General features: G+C 37.3%; 1 protein-coding gene across 1 annotated transcript in view; it reads right to left on the reverse strand.

Moving 5' to 3' along the window:
* Window positions 1-15,717, reverse strand: part of ZPBP (zona pellucida binding protein) — a 149,639-nt gene that overhangs the window by 46,707 nt on the left and 87,215 nt on the right. The window lies entirely within an intron of this gene.

A 15,717-nucleotide genomic window follows, 5' to 3' on the forward strand; every position in this document is an offset into this window, starting at 1 on the left:
TTTTGGTCCCTTTGTATTTTGAATAATATATGGATAAGTATATGAGCAAAATCAAGAAAGCTCTTTGAAATTGATTGAATGATAAGACATGTAATGTACTTTAAAATAATATATTATAAGCATCCGTAAGAAGCTTATCCTGAGGCACAACATCAACTCTTTTCACAAAGAAAAATTTAATTTAAAAACAAGAAAAAATATAACACATTACAACTTCTAGCTCTGTTTCAAAAATTAAGTCAAAAAAAAGCACCATTCTGATCTGTAATTATCTTTATGTTTGTAATAATTATACTGGCTTGCCTCCCAAAATTAACAAGAGCCTTAGACTTCTCTGACTGCTAAAATCTATGCATTCATGTATGAGGTACGCATAAATTCAAACTGCTACAAGCTAGTTAGTTCCACTCCATTCTGCCACACTAATTTGCACCTCCAATCTAGTCAGGAGCAGGGATAAATGGACCACACAGGCTGATCTATAACCACTAATGGTGCACCTCATGTCTACTCAGTTCTTCCAATATCTTGTAAGTTACACTCCTTCCATTACAATTTCTATAATGCCCAGATTCTCCCATGCAAAAACACCCACAAAGGGTGATAAAATAACTCTGTTTAATACATAAAGTAACTTAAAATATTGCATAAAATTATTTTCAGGTTATCTGTATAAGGCAGTGGTTCATAACCTTTTTGGTACTAGGGAATGGTTTTATGGAAGACAGTTTTTTCACAGACGAGGGTGGCAGGATGTTTTTGGGATGAAACTGTTCCACTTTAGATCATCAGGCATTAAGATTCTCATAAGGAGCGTGCAACCTAGATCTCTTGCATGTGGAGTTCACAATAGGGTTCGTGATCCAATGAGAATCTAATGCTGTCACTGATCTGACAGGAAGTGGAACTCCGGCAGTAACGTTCGCTTGCTGCCACTCTCCTTCAGCTGTGTGGCCTGTTTCCTATCAGGCCATGGACTGGTACTAGTCCAAGGCCTGGGATTGGGGACCACTAGTATAAGGTATATATGAAACATAAATAAATTTTCTATTTAGATTTGGGTTCCATCTCCATGATATCTCATTATATATATGCAAATACAGCAGGTCCTCAAATAATATCCTTTCCTTCAATGTCATTTTGTTATAATGTTGAAGAGAAAAAAAAATGCTTCCTAGCTAGGCCACTGTGCACATGGAGTCTGCATGTTCTCCCCATGTCTGCATGAGTTTTCTCCGGGTACTCTGGTTTCCTCCCACATCTCAAAGATGCATGTTACATTAATTGGCATGGCTAAATTGTCCCCCTAGGAGTAAGTGTGGATGTGTGTGAGTGCACCCTGTGATGGAATGGTATCCTGTCTAGCGTTGGTTCCCACCTTGAGTCCTGAGCTACCTGAATAGGCTAAAGCCACCAGTGACACTGAACTGGAACAAGTAAATAATTATCATACCTTGTTTTCATTACTCTTTCTTAAATATATGTATTTCTCACATTTATTTCAATGTTTAATATTAGAAGTGTTTTGGGTCTTTATTTTGAAATGTGGTTATATTTTTGCAACCAGAAATATGCCAGAGGAACTTAACTCTCATTTATATCATTTAGCCTGTAGTAAAAGTTGTTTTGTTACATGTCATTTTGCTTAAAGTTGCAGTTTCCAGAAGTCTATTGATGAAATTAAGTGAAGACTTACTGTATTTCAAAATCTGAAAATATCTGAAATCTAAAATACTTCTGGTTCCAACCATTTCAGATAAAAGATATTCAAAATATGTATAAATGTGTTATGAAAGTAATTGCATTTAAATTTGAGACTATAATTAAAACTGTCAGGAGACACTCCTAATCACTCAGATTAGGTCATACAGAGCCTAATTAGGCTTCTAATACCCCATGGGAAAAAAAAAAAACCTAAATGAAGTTAGACCTGAGAAAACCTAGTGATAAATACAGGAGGCAGATAAGGGAGGATCCCTGGAGAACCTCCGACCTGCCCCACAAGTGTTTACATCAGATGCTTTTGTGCAGATGTGGGAACCTGCCCAGGGTCTTGTCTGTGCATGCTGGCAACAGACTGGGGGCCTGCCTGCACACTGGGAAAATGGGGTGCAGCCAGTGGGGATTCATACCTTAGGCAGTGAGAAGGGTCCTGGCCTCTTCAGCTCATATGTGTGGTGACCTGGTATTCAATCTGTGAGTTGGAAGCCTGCTGGCAGAACCCCTTTTTTTCTCACTGAGAACTTTCTTTAATAAATTCCGTTCTCAAACTTTCAATGAGTCCATATGCCTAATTTTTCCTGGTTGTGTGATAAGGACCTGGATTTTAGCTGAACTAAGGAGCAAAATATCTTGCATCATTTTGGTGGCCCATGTGGGGACATGAGGAAAGGTGAGTAAAATGCAGACCAAAGCATCTTTTCTCCTCTTATATCTGAGCCTTTTGGTCCTTGGACTTCTGAGAGTAGAAGAAACTGCATCCCCTACCCACTGTTGCTCTTGGGGGTCAGGAATGTCAACCTTGTCTAACCTAGCCTTTTCTATGGCATTTTCCTTCTTTTCTTCAGGACTGTAATGGCACCACCCCACCCCAATGGCTGCAGGCACCCATGGGACTAAAAGGCAAGCAGCAGCACCCGTTCCCCCTTCCCTCCCAGCTGGGGCTGGGGCCCATGCCCAAAGGGTCCTGCGTGGCAGGCTGGCCAGCATTCCCTGCCACGTGTGTGTCCAGTGTCTTCCCCTCCCCTGGCCAAGAAGTCTAACTCTGTTCCAGCCCCAGGGAAGAAACAGCAATTAAGTTCCCCTCCTTGTTGGAGGAAACCATTTGCATAAGAGGTTCTTCCCCCAGTTAACACAGCCCTGAACTTTAAGCTGCTTTTCTTTTCTTTTTTTTTTTGTCTCCACCAAGTCAAGAGTTAACTTTTACACAAAAGGCTTTTTTCCTTTCAGAAGACATTTTACTAGGCCAGGACCCCAACTATCACTGTTTATATTCTCCATAAAGTTTTATTTATGAAAAAGGATTTGTGAGGCTGGTCTTAAGTTACAGCCAATCTGGAGTGCTTTACATGTCTTTACGGTTCTGTCAAAAAGAGGGGTACCTAAGGATGGGATATGGGCCCAGGACTCCACAGGCCCTATATTAAGCCATCTGGTAAACTGGTCAGTGGCAAACTTCGCTGCAGGCCTTCATCTTGTTTTATGTTCTTGGAAACATGACCTTACTGTAAGCAGGTGGCAGTGCTTTGTTTTAACCTCTAACATTTTACAATGGCGGCCTGGGTTCAAATCTTAGCTTAGGGGAGTGAGTCCTTTCTGGTTTGCTATCTGTGTGACCTTTGACATTTGTTGATTCTCTTACCCTCCACCAACCACCTTGAATTTTCCTCTCTGAGCACCTGGGAGATTATCTTTGATAAAGTCTCAAAGCTACAAATATTGGCTGTTTGGCATGGATAAAGTCAAGAAATAAGGGATTTAAAAGGATTTTTTTTTTTTAAACAGCACTCAGCTTAATTCAAAATGGATATCCAAGTCATAAGTATATTTAAAAGGCCTTTATGTTTTTCTCTTCTTGAACTTGATTTTCCCGGAAAAAGATTTTTTTCTCAGCTGACTAAACTATTTTTCTCCATTTTGCCTTGCCTGTCTTAATGCATACATAAGAGGCCCTAAGATAATTTCTCATGGCCTGGGACTCCTTGGGAAAAACAGAAAAGGTGCCACAAATTCCATTTTGGGAGAGACCTCTGTTTTCTTAAAGAAGCCCCAGGAATTAGAGGTGGATAGATCCCTCTCAAAATCTGTTTTTATCTTCCAGCTATACCTGTTTATTAGGCCCTGGAAACTGCATGCTTTCCTAGCCTTGCTTTAAGTCTTTCCTAGCCTTAGAGAGTTCCATCCAGAGGTCAATAATCCAATGAGGAGACTGGCAAACAAAAAGTCTTATAGTTACTGAATCTTCTTCTGCCTTTCTGTGTAGTTATATATGTGTTTCCTGTGTGAGTGTGCATGTGTGTATGTGTGTGTGTGATGTCTATAAAAAAGAGCTCTAATTAACTGACTTAAAGAATGATAAATGCTTGGATCAAATATTTTTTAAAAGGAAAATAAAAGCGTGGTACCTTTGAGTTCACATGACATTAATTTTTGAAAAATAAAAACAGTCTTAAAGATTACTGGTAAAATGCAGATGTTGTCAAAATGTAAATTATTGACTAGGGTTAATTTAGGATTGTTTTGAATTCGATAAGATAAAGCTAAAAGTTCAAACAAGTTGTGGAAAAACTGTAAAAATTAATCTTACAAAAGAAATTTCATGTGTGAATACATTAAACTCAACAGGGTATTATATGGTTTGTCTGTAAATTAAGCATTAAAATAAAAGCACAACAAAATACTCTTGATGCACTAATCTGCTCTTTAGCTAAATCTGTAAAGGGTTATAAGAGATTTTTGCTTTTAAAAAAAAAATCCTAAGTCATCGCTTTAGAAAAATAAATAATATGGAAATTTGGAATTCTTTCATATCTTCAAGTGTTTTAAACCTCTAACATACTTAACAGGCCTCCCCAAATCAAACTTCAGTTTCAAAAATTGTATTTCCTGACACCTAGCTTTCAGATGCTACAGAGGGCCCCTGAAGCATCTAGAAGAGTGGTAAACAGGATTATCTGACATGCTTAGGTACACGGGATTGCCAAAATGATGCTTAATCTCTAATTTAGGTTATATTTTATGTAATAGTGTTAATATATGTTCCAAAATTGTATGGGATTTCTAAAATTCTGAGTATATGCTATCAATCACAATTAAGGTCATTATGCTAAGTTATTATGAACCACAGAGATAACCAAATCTCTTTGTTAATCATGTTTCTAACTGTAACTACCATGGATATTTTGTTATTCACAGAAAATTGTTGTCTTATTTTAATCCTCTTCAAAGGATGGTTTATAATCAGTCACAAAACTCTTGACAGGTGGTCTCAAATGCAGGATTCTGAAAACTTTGGAGATTGTGACATTGGAATAAAGGAAAAACATACAGGACTCATGAAGAGCTGAAATGTTCACAAATATCAAGCAAAACAAGAGTTAACTGAATGGACTGAACTAATAGAAAACTGAAGTAAGGTTTTCAGTAATGACTTTTGATTGGAACATTGCTGATCTTTGTTTTGTCTTTCAGAGTCAAGGAAGCTTATTTTGAGCTATTTACAACCTTTAATAACTGAGTAAGTTATACTCCTATGAACAAAATTTGGAGCATATTTGTCTCTGTCTCTGCATGGCTTCTTCAGAATTGGGAAACTAGTTCTGAGTATTCTTAACTTATGCCAATATAGTTGTTTGCATCAGTGCAATAAGCATCCATTTTCTTTTGCAACAGGAACACAATTGGAGAAACTGGTTGTTTTACCAAAGCTTTGACTGGAAGGGTATGCTTCCATTTAAGGAATCAAGATCAACTTGCAGAGCTGATAAAAGTCCCGTGGGAGGAAATGGCCTCATCCCTTGTGTACACAGTCCCTGTATGGGGTTCCTAATCTGCAGTGAGTAAAGAATGTCAGTTTCTAACAAGCCCAAGAACCCCATGCTCTAGGAACCTCAAAAAGAGAGGAGTTTGCCCAACTCACAGGTTTGAGGGTACAAACCCATGGCTGGGCTTGGCTTTACAAAGTCCTATCTGAGATTCCTTGTGGAACAGAGTTCCATCAAAGCAGATCTAAAAGGTCTATGTAAAAATACTTATTCTTGCTGCACATTATGCAAATAATCAGGCCAAGTATAAGACTGAAGTCTTTTTTGCAAACAAGTTAGTCCTATCATGATTTATTTTTAACAAAAATGAGGACTAGGGAGAGAGAAATTTTGTTTCAAAACATATCATACATTTGTCATGAAAATCTACACTCATTAGTTGCTTTTAAGTTTTTGCCTACATTTTAGAGTAACCCTGCTTATTCCTGTGAAACAACCAGCAATCTCTGACTGCAGACCAGAAGGGAAAAAAGGGTATGGGCAATGTAAAAATCTGGATCAATATTCTAGTTCTGAGCAATTATCCTGAAAATCCTCCCATGTGAAAGGAATAAATAGGGTGCTCATCACCTGGAGTTTTCCTTAATGGAGCCAAAGTCAAGACCCATCACCCAAATCTTAGCAGGCGTAACTATAGCCACCAGTTTTCTTGGCATGTCACAAGATATCCTTTTCTCTCCTTTGTTGGAAGAGGACTCAATTTTACAGCTTCACCTTAGCATTCAGCTTATGATAAAGAGTCCATGCCATCTCCCCCAAAACACATTTTTGTCCCAAATTCAATTCCAAGCTTCAGGTCAAAGCCCTAGGAAGAGAACTGGATCTAAGGGATCCAGAGGCAGACAATAATGGAAGTTAAAAGGCACAGAGCAGGTAAGCATGACTAATTCCTGTTGATTAAGCCAAGTCTCCCATTTAATGGATAAATGCCATGCTAGTATCCATGGCATAAATGAGGTCTAGAAAACTCAAAGGCTACTGACAGCGAAGGGGATAGGGCATATATGGGTAAGAGCAGATATTCCCACCCCCTTGGGCACCCTCTGTTAACATGGGTGAAAGCCACTTTGACACCCATGGACAGCACCCTGTCACAGTCACCAGACTCAGGGATACAAGGACAGATGAAAGAAATAGGGATGCCTCACTTTCTCTCCCTCACATACTCTGGGTATTCACTAGGAAGAGAAGGGAAACTGGGATGAGTCTCTCTCCTCTTTCGAGATGAGTAGTCATTCATCTTCAGTCTGTACCCCTTTGGAATACACGCTGAAACCCTAGGACTCCTTTGAAAAAAAGCCCCCTGAGAAGAAAAGCTTTATAGAGGGATTAAGTATATATGAGGGGGATTATGTTTTACAACAATTGGTCAATGGTTCAGGAAACAAAGAAAACTTACTGTTTCAACAATGAGCAATCTGTAAAATGTATACATTCTTGCATGAAAATGAACAGCTTATTGTTATTACTACCATCTGTCCTACTGACCATGCCAAGCTCATTGTGAATAAACATGACTGGAACAGCTTTAATATATGTTCTAGATTGGTCTAACAAACCTAACAAGAAGTCTAACAAGATTAGTTAACAAGATTAGTTAATTAATTAGTCTAACAAGAAGGTAGCAACTAGCATTATGGGTGTTTTAGGATAGGCAACAGATATCATACAAGATTATAGTCCAACTAAGGTTCAAATATCCACTAGGAGAGAACTAGTATTTACAAGGTGTTACAGATATTATACCTAAAAAATAGAGTTCTTTGAATATCTCTGATTAACACCTATATTTGGGAATCTCTGGGATAAATGACGATAATAATCAAAAGGGGTTGGAAAAATAATTTTTAAAAGGAGATGGAAACACAAAGTGTCTTGAATGAACTGGAAAGAAATGTGAATTTTTATAGAAAAGGGATTATTTTGATGCTCAGAATGCAAATAAGAGGTAGGGGTGTACAGACTTTATAACATAAAGTCTCTACAGATAACTATAAAAATGATTAATCAGAAACTCAAAATTGTCCCTCTCTCGTTAGGAACATCAGAACAGGAATAATGTGATCTCATACTACTGATATGAGATCTCATATTAGAGATATATGAGATAGAGCTAAATTTGAGAGCAAAAGCAAAGGAATGAGGAAGAAAGTAAGGGTTATATAATAATTTGAATTTTATGAAAGTTGGAATTCACTCCTAAGAAACAATTAATCCTAAAACTTCAGATCAGAAAATTTTCACTTTGCAAGTGTGGGGACAACTTCAATCCTGAAGCAAAAAGCGAAACAATCCATTCTTCACTATGCTTTTTTCTCCAGAAACTGAAACTTGCACTAGAAAATTAGGCTCTTCAAAAGAAAGATTAAAGACAGATTGTAATTTATATCTTGAAATTATTAGAGATGTAAACTGGTATATTAAGTTCTTTTAAGTAGTATATTTCTCATTGAAAAAAGCAGATGAGACAGAGAGTGGGCAGGTAGACATGAAATTTAAAAACAGGAAAAATATGTCCATTTTTAACCTTGTAATGTACTAGATACCTTGAAAAAACCTTCTGTCAACAATCACCTAATTGAAACAAAGATTTTGTATCGTCACATTTCTACAATAAGAGAGGGTGGGAGAAAGAAAGGGAAGAAAGAGAGGGAAAGGGAAAAAGAAAAGCAAAAATGTAGGAAGGAAGGGAGAGAAAAAGGAAAAAGAGATGAGAGCTAAAACTGAGGGGAAAACTACAAACCTAATGATGGCTATGTCCCTGATTCACAGTGGACAAAGAAAATAAAACTGATTAGAAATGGGAGAAAACAAGGATTCTTAGAGGGTGGTAGAGGCAGGGAGGGTAGAGAGGTTGGAGGAGAAAAACTCCAGTGTGAATTCTTAGACCAAAGTCGCTATCTACTTACTGATAAAGGTCTAAAAAGCATGACTTTATCAACTGGAATTATGAAGTAAATAGTGAAATGAAGAAACAGTTGAAGCCACAACAGCCAAATTAGATCGTCAAGCAATTCATATAATTGAGTATCAGTTATGTAAAATACAGAATGACTTTAAAAGTATATTTTAAAAGATATAACCTTAAAATGGAACGAAAACATAAGGTAATTTACATCATGAAAAGAGAGAAAACACATTTGAAAAATAAATTATTTGAATACACATAATGAATGGAGTAAAATTAAAAATTAAATGGACAGCTTTAGCAGCAGATTAGACCTAAATGTAGCCACAACAATGAAACACAATGAGTATCTAAAGATAATATTCAACATGAAAAACATAAACAGCTAGAAAAGAATATTACAAAAGAGAGATGGAGAAATCAATGAGAAAATCCAAATTATAGTGAATAGAAATTTCATTATTTTAGATAACTTCATTGAGATATAATTTACATAAAATGTATTTATTGCAAGTGTACTGCTGAACACAAAAGCAAATGCAGAAAAGGGAATTTTCAAAACAATCCTGGCTGAAAATTTTTCTTAACTGCTGACAGCCAATGAATACTCAGATCTGGGAGGCACAATAAATTCTGAAAGAAAAATGACAAGAGAAGGAAGGACTAAAACATAAGAAGAAAAGCAAATAAATAAATAAAATTGTGGGTAAATCTAAACAGACACTGATATTCTGAAACAATCTCAGTAATAAGTAGAAAAATAAAAAGAATAGAACTCAAATACTAGAAACTAAAACAATGAAAGATAAAAGCAAGTCAGGAAAGTTAAAGGTTCTTAAGGCCTTGTATTTTTCAGGAGTGTAAAATAAACTAACTTTCAATACTGCTGCCTAGTATATATGTTAAAACTTGAAGCAAAACCACTAAAATAAATATTTAAAGTGTACAACATTAAACAACAGAAAAAATAAGGTAAAAAAATTTTAATCAATTAAAAGAGGAAAATCTGAAGAACAGAAAACCAGGATAAATTATACAGAAGAGAATGCTGACATTCAGTCCACATAGAGTAATCATTGTGATATGTAAATAATAAACTATCAAGGTAGAGCTATGAAAAGGAATCATTTTTAAAAGACACAATCTAAAGAAGGCAAAATAAAAGGAAAAGGGCTACAAAGAACAGATAGAAAAAATAGAAAGAAATGGAAAGGTGGTGGATTTAAATCCAAATATATGGATAACGAAATTAAATGCAATTGATTTAAACATTCCAATTAAAATGAAACGATTGTTAACTGGATTGAAAAGCAGTCACCAACTATAGTCTATGAACAATAAATGTTTTTCTCTATAGTAAAAGCAATTATACAATAAAATTTAAAAATATCTGTAATAACATTAAGTAAGAAATACTTAGAACAAAAATCTTCCCATTCACTGATGAATGGGGCCTAATGTAATCAACCTGTCACCAGGTAGCTGGTTGATCACCATGAAGAATGGTGTCATGTAACAGGGTTCAATGTGGGTTTCTGTTGTTGGCAGACTGGGCACTTAATGGTGGCCACAGTCATACTAGCCTTAGTGAATAGGAATCCATATTGCTGAACCCATACATAATCTCATGCCCACCACCATGGCCATGTAGTTCATGAGCACATTGGGACATGACTATGGTGGCTGAGGAGAGTGGCTGATTAGTATCCACAGAAGGGGTCATCCCATCCCTTGCCTTATTAAAATTCTCCTTTGCTGTGGTCACCCATGAACATTCACACGGGACACACATATCTTCACTTTCTGCCCATTCAAAGAGGTCTTTCCACATTCCTCTTCTCCAAGTATCTTTGTCACCCAATTTCCAATCATTATCTTCCCAAGTCTCTGAATATCCAGCCAAACCACTGGCGACAGCCCAAGAATGAATATATAATACCACATCTGGCCGTTACTCCTTCCAATTGCACAATTTTGATGCATTGCCCAAAGTTTTCCCCACTGAGATTTTCCTTCACAACTGTCCTTCAGGGTTGTCCCAGGCAGGAGGCTGTAGTCCAACAGCTGTCCACCTTTGAGTGGTCCTGCATATTGTTGAGAACCATCTGTAAACCAGGCCTGAGCTCTTCCTCTGTCAACTGATCATAGAGAACTCACCATGAAGCCATAGGTACAGACTGGGAGAGAGAAGCAGTGTAGCAGGAATGGGGATCATGGGCATTTGAGCCACTTCTTCATTAATTTACTTGTGCTTCAAGGTCTGCTCAGGCCCAATCAAGTGAACACCATCTCCATCTGATAACAGTGGTGTTGTGCATGATCAACTTTATGGCTTAGTGGGTTAGCTAACACCCAGTTCATGATGGGTAGCTCAGGTACTCACATAGTAACCTGGTAGACCATGGTCAAGCATTCAATATTTCCTAAGACCCTGTAGAAGAAGCTGTCTCTCTGAAGAAGAGTTATTATCAGCAGATGTCAGGGCCTTGCTCCAAAATCCTAAAGGTCTGTGACATGATTCACATATTCAGGCCTGTCAAGGGCTCCAAGCAGCATCCTTATCAGCCACTGATACTTCAACCACCATCGGATTTGCTGGATCATATAGACTACATGGCACAGCAGCTTGTACAACAGCCTAAAACTATTGTAGATCCATTTCTCTTATTCTGGGCCCATCAGACCTAGCAGCTATCAGGTGACTATGTAAATGTACCAGAGTAACACATCCAAATGAGGAATATGTTGCCTCTAAAATATAAATAAGACTACTAGGCATTGTACCCCTTTTTTGATTGAAGGAGGACCCAGATGCAACAACATACCCTTCGCCCTGTGTTATCTCAAAAGGCCTCATACCATTGAACCCCTAGAAATTTTACTGAGGTAGAAGGTCCCCAAATTTTAATCAGATTTATTTCTCAGTCTCTGACACATAAAATGTCTTATCAATAAATCTAATAAAAACTAATAAACTAGTCTTTCACCTTATTGTGCAAAAGTGAAGAACATGAAACTTCTGGGGAAGTTCTACCAAATGTTACCATGATAAAATCAGAGACTTCAAAGAACCTCGCCTTATGAGTTGTACAGTATTTGCTATGACAGAAACCTAAAATTTTCTCCTGGAGGCTTTTTAATGCTTAGAGACAAAAACTTTAAACAATATAAGGCAGAAATAATTGAACACCTTTTCCTTATTCTTTCCACTTCCATCAGTTTTTCATTTGTTATACATATAGGTGGGGGAAAAAACTTAAGAAAACCTGTTCCTCTTTTTTGTATCTGGTAATGCAAGGAACATAAAATTACTGAGAACTTCTGCCTCTGGCCAATAATGAGTAACAGGGACTGCCGCTTGATATAAACAAAAAACAGACAAAATATATGAAACAATAGTTTACAAGACAGACACTGGGCATCTTGCAATGAAGGAGAATAATCCATTCCTTAAGAGCAAAAACAAATAAGGTGAGGTGTTTGAATACTTTACCTTGCTACCTTGAACAAGTTTTAGCTGTGGTAATGATGGGAAACCCAGGAGGACCCCTGACTTGAAAAGATGGAAATTAGAATCTGGGAATATGCCAACATGACTATTGTTAGTAGTAAAATGTAAAAAAGAAGAGACAGCTGCATAGAGTGAGTCCTCAGAACTATGAGGGTTATCCTCGAGTATTAATATTTATTTTGTATGAATGTATGCATGTACTTTTTTAGATAGGTCTTGCTCTGTCACCCAGGCTGCGATGCAGTGGCACAACCGAGGCAGCCTCCTAAATAGCTGGGACTACAGGCACACACACTACCATACGTGGCTAATTTTTAATTTTTTGTAGAGACAGTGTATTAGTCTGTTCTCACACTGCTAATAATGACATGCCTGAGACTGGGTAATTTATAAAGGAAAGAGGTTTAATTGACTCACAGTTCCATATGGGTGGGGGTCCTCACAATCATGATGGAAGGCAAAGGAGGAGCAAAGTTACATCTTACATGGCAGCAGGCAAGAGAGCTTGTGCAGGAGAACTCTCACTTATAAAACCATCAAATCTCATGAGACTTATTCACTACCATGAGAACAGTATGGGAAATACTGCCCCCATGATCCAATTATCCCCACCTGGTCCTGCCCTTGACATGTGGAGATTATTACAATTCAAGGTGAGATGTGGGTGGGAACACAGCCAAATCATATCAGACACGGTCTCATTACGTTTCCTAGGCTAGTCGTGAACTCCTGGGCTCAAGCGACTCCCCTGCCTCAACCTCCCCAAGGTGCTAAGATTACAGTTATGAGCCACTACACCCAGCTCATCCTCATGTATTTAGCTGAGTATTCCTCAGCATATGTACAGAATCTTCCCAAGACCTAAAAAGAACTACCCAGAAGGATAAAGTATCTGAAGATCATACCAGGTCAGAAATGCTACTTCTTAATAGTACCCAGAATAGAAAAGCTAAAAATTCACAGGACTTCTAAAGCATAAAGTTCTTGTCTTAGAAGTAAGGAATAATTAGATCTAGCCTAAACACACTGCTCAGATCCTACTTTAGAAGTCAAAAAAGCAATTCTTGAATGAATCAAGCTGTTTTCCAAATAACTTGTATTCCAGAACAAAGCTCAGGAACATTTATAAGAATATCAAAATTCCCAGCATGCAGCAAGGTAAAAATCATAGTATTTGGCATAAAACATTCATTGAAAAAATAATTGATATGTTACCAAAAAATCTGAAACTAAGGTTAAAAGTTACTGTATGTTCTCATCCATGCAAAAATGCAATGTGTTATTCCCAAGCTAAAACAGAAATTATTTTACAGACACAATTTGCTAATAATTCCCTACTTGTTTTGAAGGAAAAACCCTAAAAGACATACCAGCACTGAGAATGGTATGGGAAATACACAAATATACTGTTAATATAGAATTATTATGAGTTGATTCTTCTGGATTCTAATTTGATTTGAAAATCAAATAAAAATTCCACATGAAGTAACATCAATAAGACAGCAGACTAGGAAGTTTCATGTCCTTTTCCCCCCGTGGAAACTCTGAATAAACAATAATACATGGATTAAAGTGGCTTTGTAAGAATTCTAGAAACCAGCTAAGAAGCTGCAGAACCTAATTTTAATGCTTGACCAAGAAAGAGCTGCAATTAGAAGAGTAGAAAATGTCATCACATTTTGCTCACTCTAGCTCGGACTATCCCACCTCACCTCCAGGGAAACAGAACAGTGCAGTTGACGTGAGGATGCCCAATTCTTCATTCCCACCTAGGGAGAGAAGAAAAGGTGTGGAATGTGCTTACAGCATTCTAGCTGGTCTGGGGAACTACTTGAGAGACTAATTTCTGTCTCACCTGACCTGGAGAGCTGATAGAAACAGTGGCATAGTTTGGATAGCAGATTGGAGGCCACTGACAGCAAAGGCAGGTGATGTGGTGTGCTAGAACTGCAGAAAAAGTTTGAAGGGACCCAGAAGTCATATAATGGAGTGACTGGGGAAGTACTTCTCCTGCACTAAGCCAGTCCACAGAGACAAGGAAAAGTGGCTATTTGTTGAACACTCAAATTTCAACAAATGTTTACAAAGTATATAAAGAAACAGGAAAAAAATGGCACATTCCAAAGATAAAAATAAATCTTCAGAAACCAACCCTAAAAAACACACATCTCTTACTGAATTGATAAATAATTTTTACAAATTTCCCTAAATATGCTTAATTACATAAAAGAGAACATGGATAGATGAACAAAATCAGGAAAGCAGTTTATGAACAAAATTAGAATAATAATAACAACATGAGCATGTCTGCATTGTGGGATGCCTAGATGGCTGGTGAAGCATTTTTCTGGGTGTGTCTGTGAGGGTGTTGCCAGCAGAGACTGACATATGAGTCAGGCGACCTGGAGAGGAAGACCTATGCTCAAAGTGAGTGGGCACTTTGTTCAGCTGCCGCCACAGCTAGAACAAAGAAGGTGGAAGAAAGCGGAATAAGTTTGCTTGCTGAGTCCTCTAGCTCTCTTTTTTTTTAAATTCCCATGCCAGATGCTTGCCTTCTTTCCTCCTGCCCTGGGATGTCAAACTCCAGGTTTTTCAGCCTTAGGACTCAGGGACTGGGACCTGCAACAGCAGTCTTCCAGGAACTCTCAGGCCTTTGGCCTCGGACTGAGGGCTACATTGTTGGCCTCCCTGGTTTTGAGTCTTTCGTACTAGGACTGAGCCACTACTGGCTTCTGTCTTTCCCCAGCTTGCAGAGAGCCTTCCATTGGATTTTGCCTTATAATTCTGTAGGCCAATCTTCCCTAATAAACTCCCTATTATATACCCATATATCCTGTTGGCTCTGTCCCTCCGGAAAATCCTAACACAATCTACAAATAGACAGAAATAATAAAACCAAACAGAAATTCTGGAGGTTACAAGTACAATAACTGAAGTGAAAAATTAATTGCTACAGAGATTCAACAGCAGAACCAATGAGGCAGAAGAAACAATCAGTCAAATTGAAAACAGGTCATTTGAAATTAGCATCTGTGGAGGAAAAAGAAGAAAAAATGAAGAAATACGAATAGAACCTAAGTGATATGTGAGATACCATATCAAGTTGATCAACATAAGCATTATGGGAATCCAAGGTGAAGAGAGAGAGAATAGGGCAGAGAGTTTATTTAAATAAATAATGGCTCACAATTTTCCAAATTTATACAGACAGAAATGGCCACACAAATACATACAGCTCAGTGAATGCTAAGTAGGAATAATTTAAAAATATGATATAAGCAGAAGTTATCATTAAACTGTCAAAGAAAACAACTGAATCATTGAAAAAAAAAAAAAGGGCAAGAGAAACCTGACTTGTCATATACAAGAGAAACTCTGTAAGATCACTGACTTATTTCTTAGTGAAACCACGGAGGCCAGAAGATAGTAGGATGATATATTTCAAGTGCTAAAAAAAAATTTAAATGCTGTCAACTGTAAATTATACATATATAACAAAACTGTCCTTCAAAGAATGAAGGAGAAATCAGAGTATTCTCAGATAAACAACTGAGGAAGTTCATTACCACCAGCAGAGTGTATCTACTTGGAATGAAAGGTCTCTAGAGAATAAATCAAGGTCTTACAAAAATATAAAGTAATTCTGTAAACAAAAATATGTAGAAAAATATAAAACCCTGCATTGTTGAAATTTTGGTTTGTAAGTCAATTTTTAACTCTTAAAAGATTTAAAAACCAAAAGCATAAATTTATAT

The sequence above is a fragment of the Rhinopithecus roxellana genome, chromosome 6 (genome assembly GCF_007565055.1).
Source record: "Rhinopithecus roxellana isolate Shanxi Qingling chromosome 6, ASM756505v1, whole genome shotgun sequence".
NCBI classification, from domain to species: Eukaryota; Metazoa; Chordata; class Mammalia; order Primates; family Cercopithecidae; genus Rhinopithecus; species Rhinopithecus roxellana.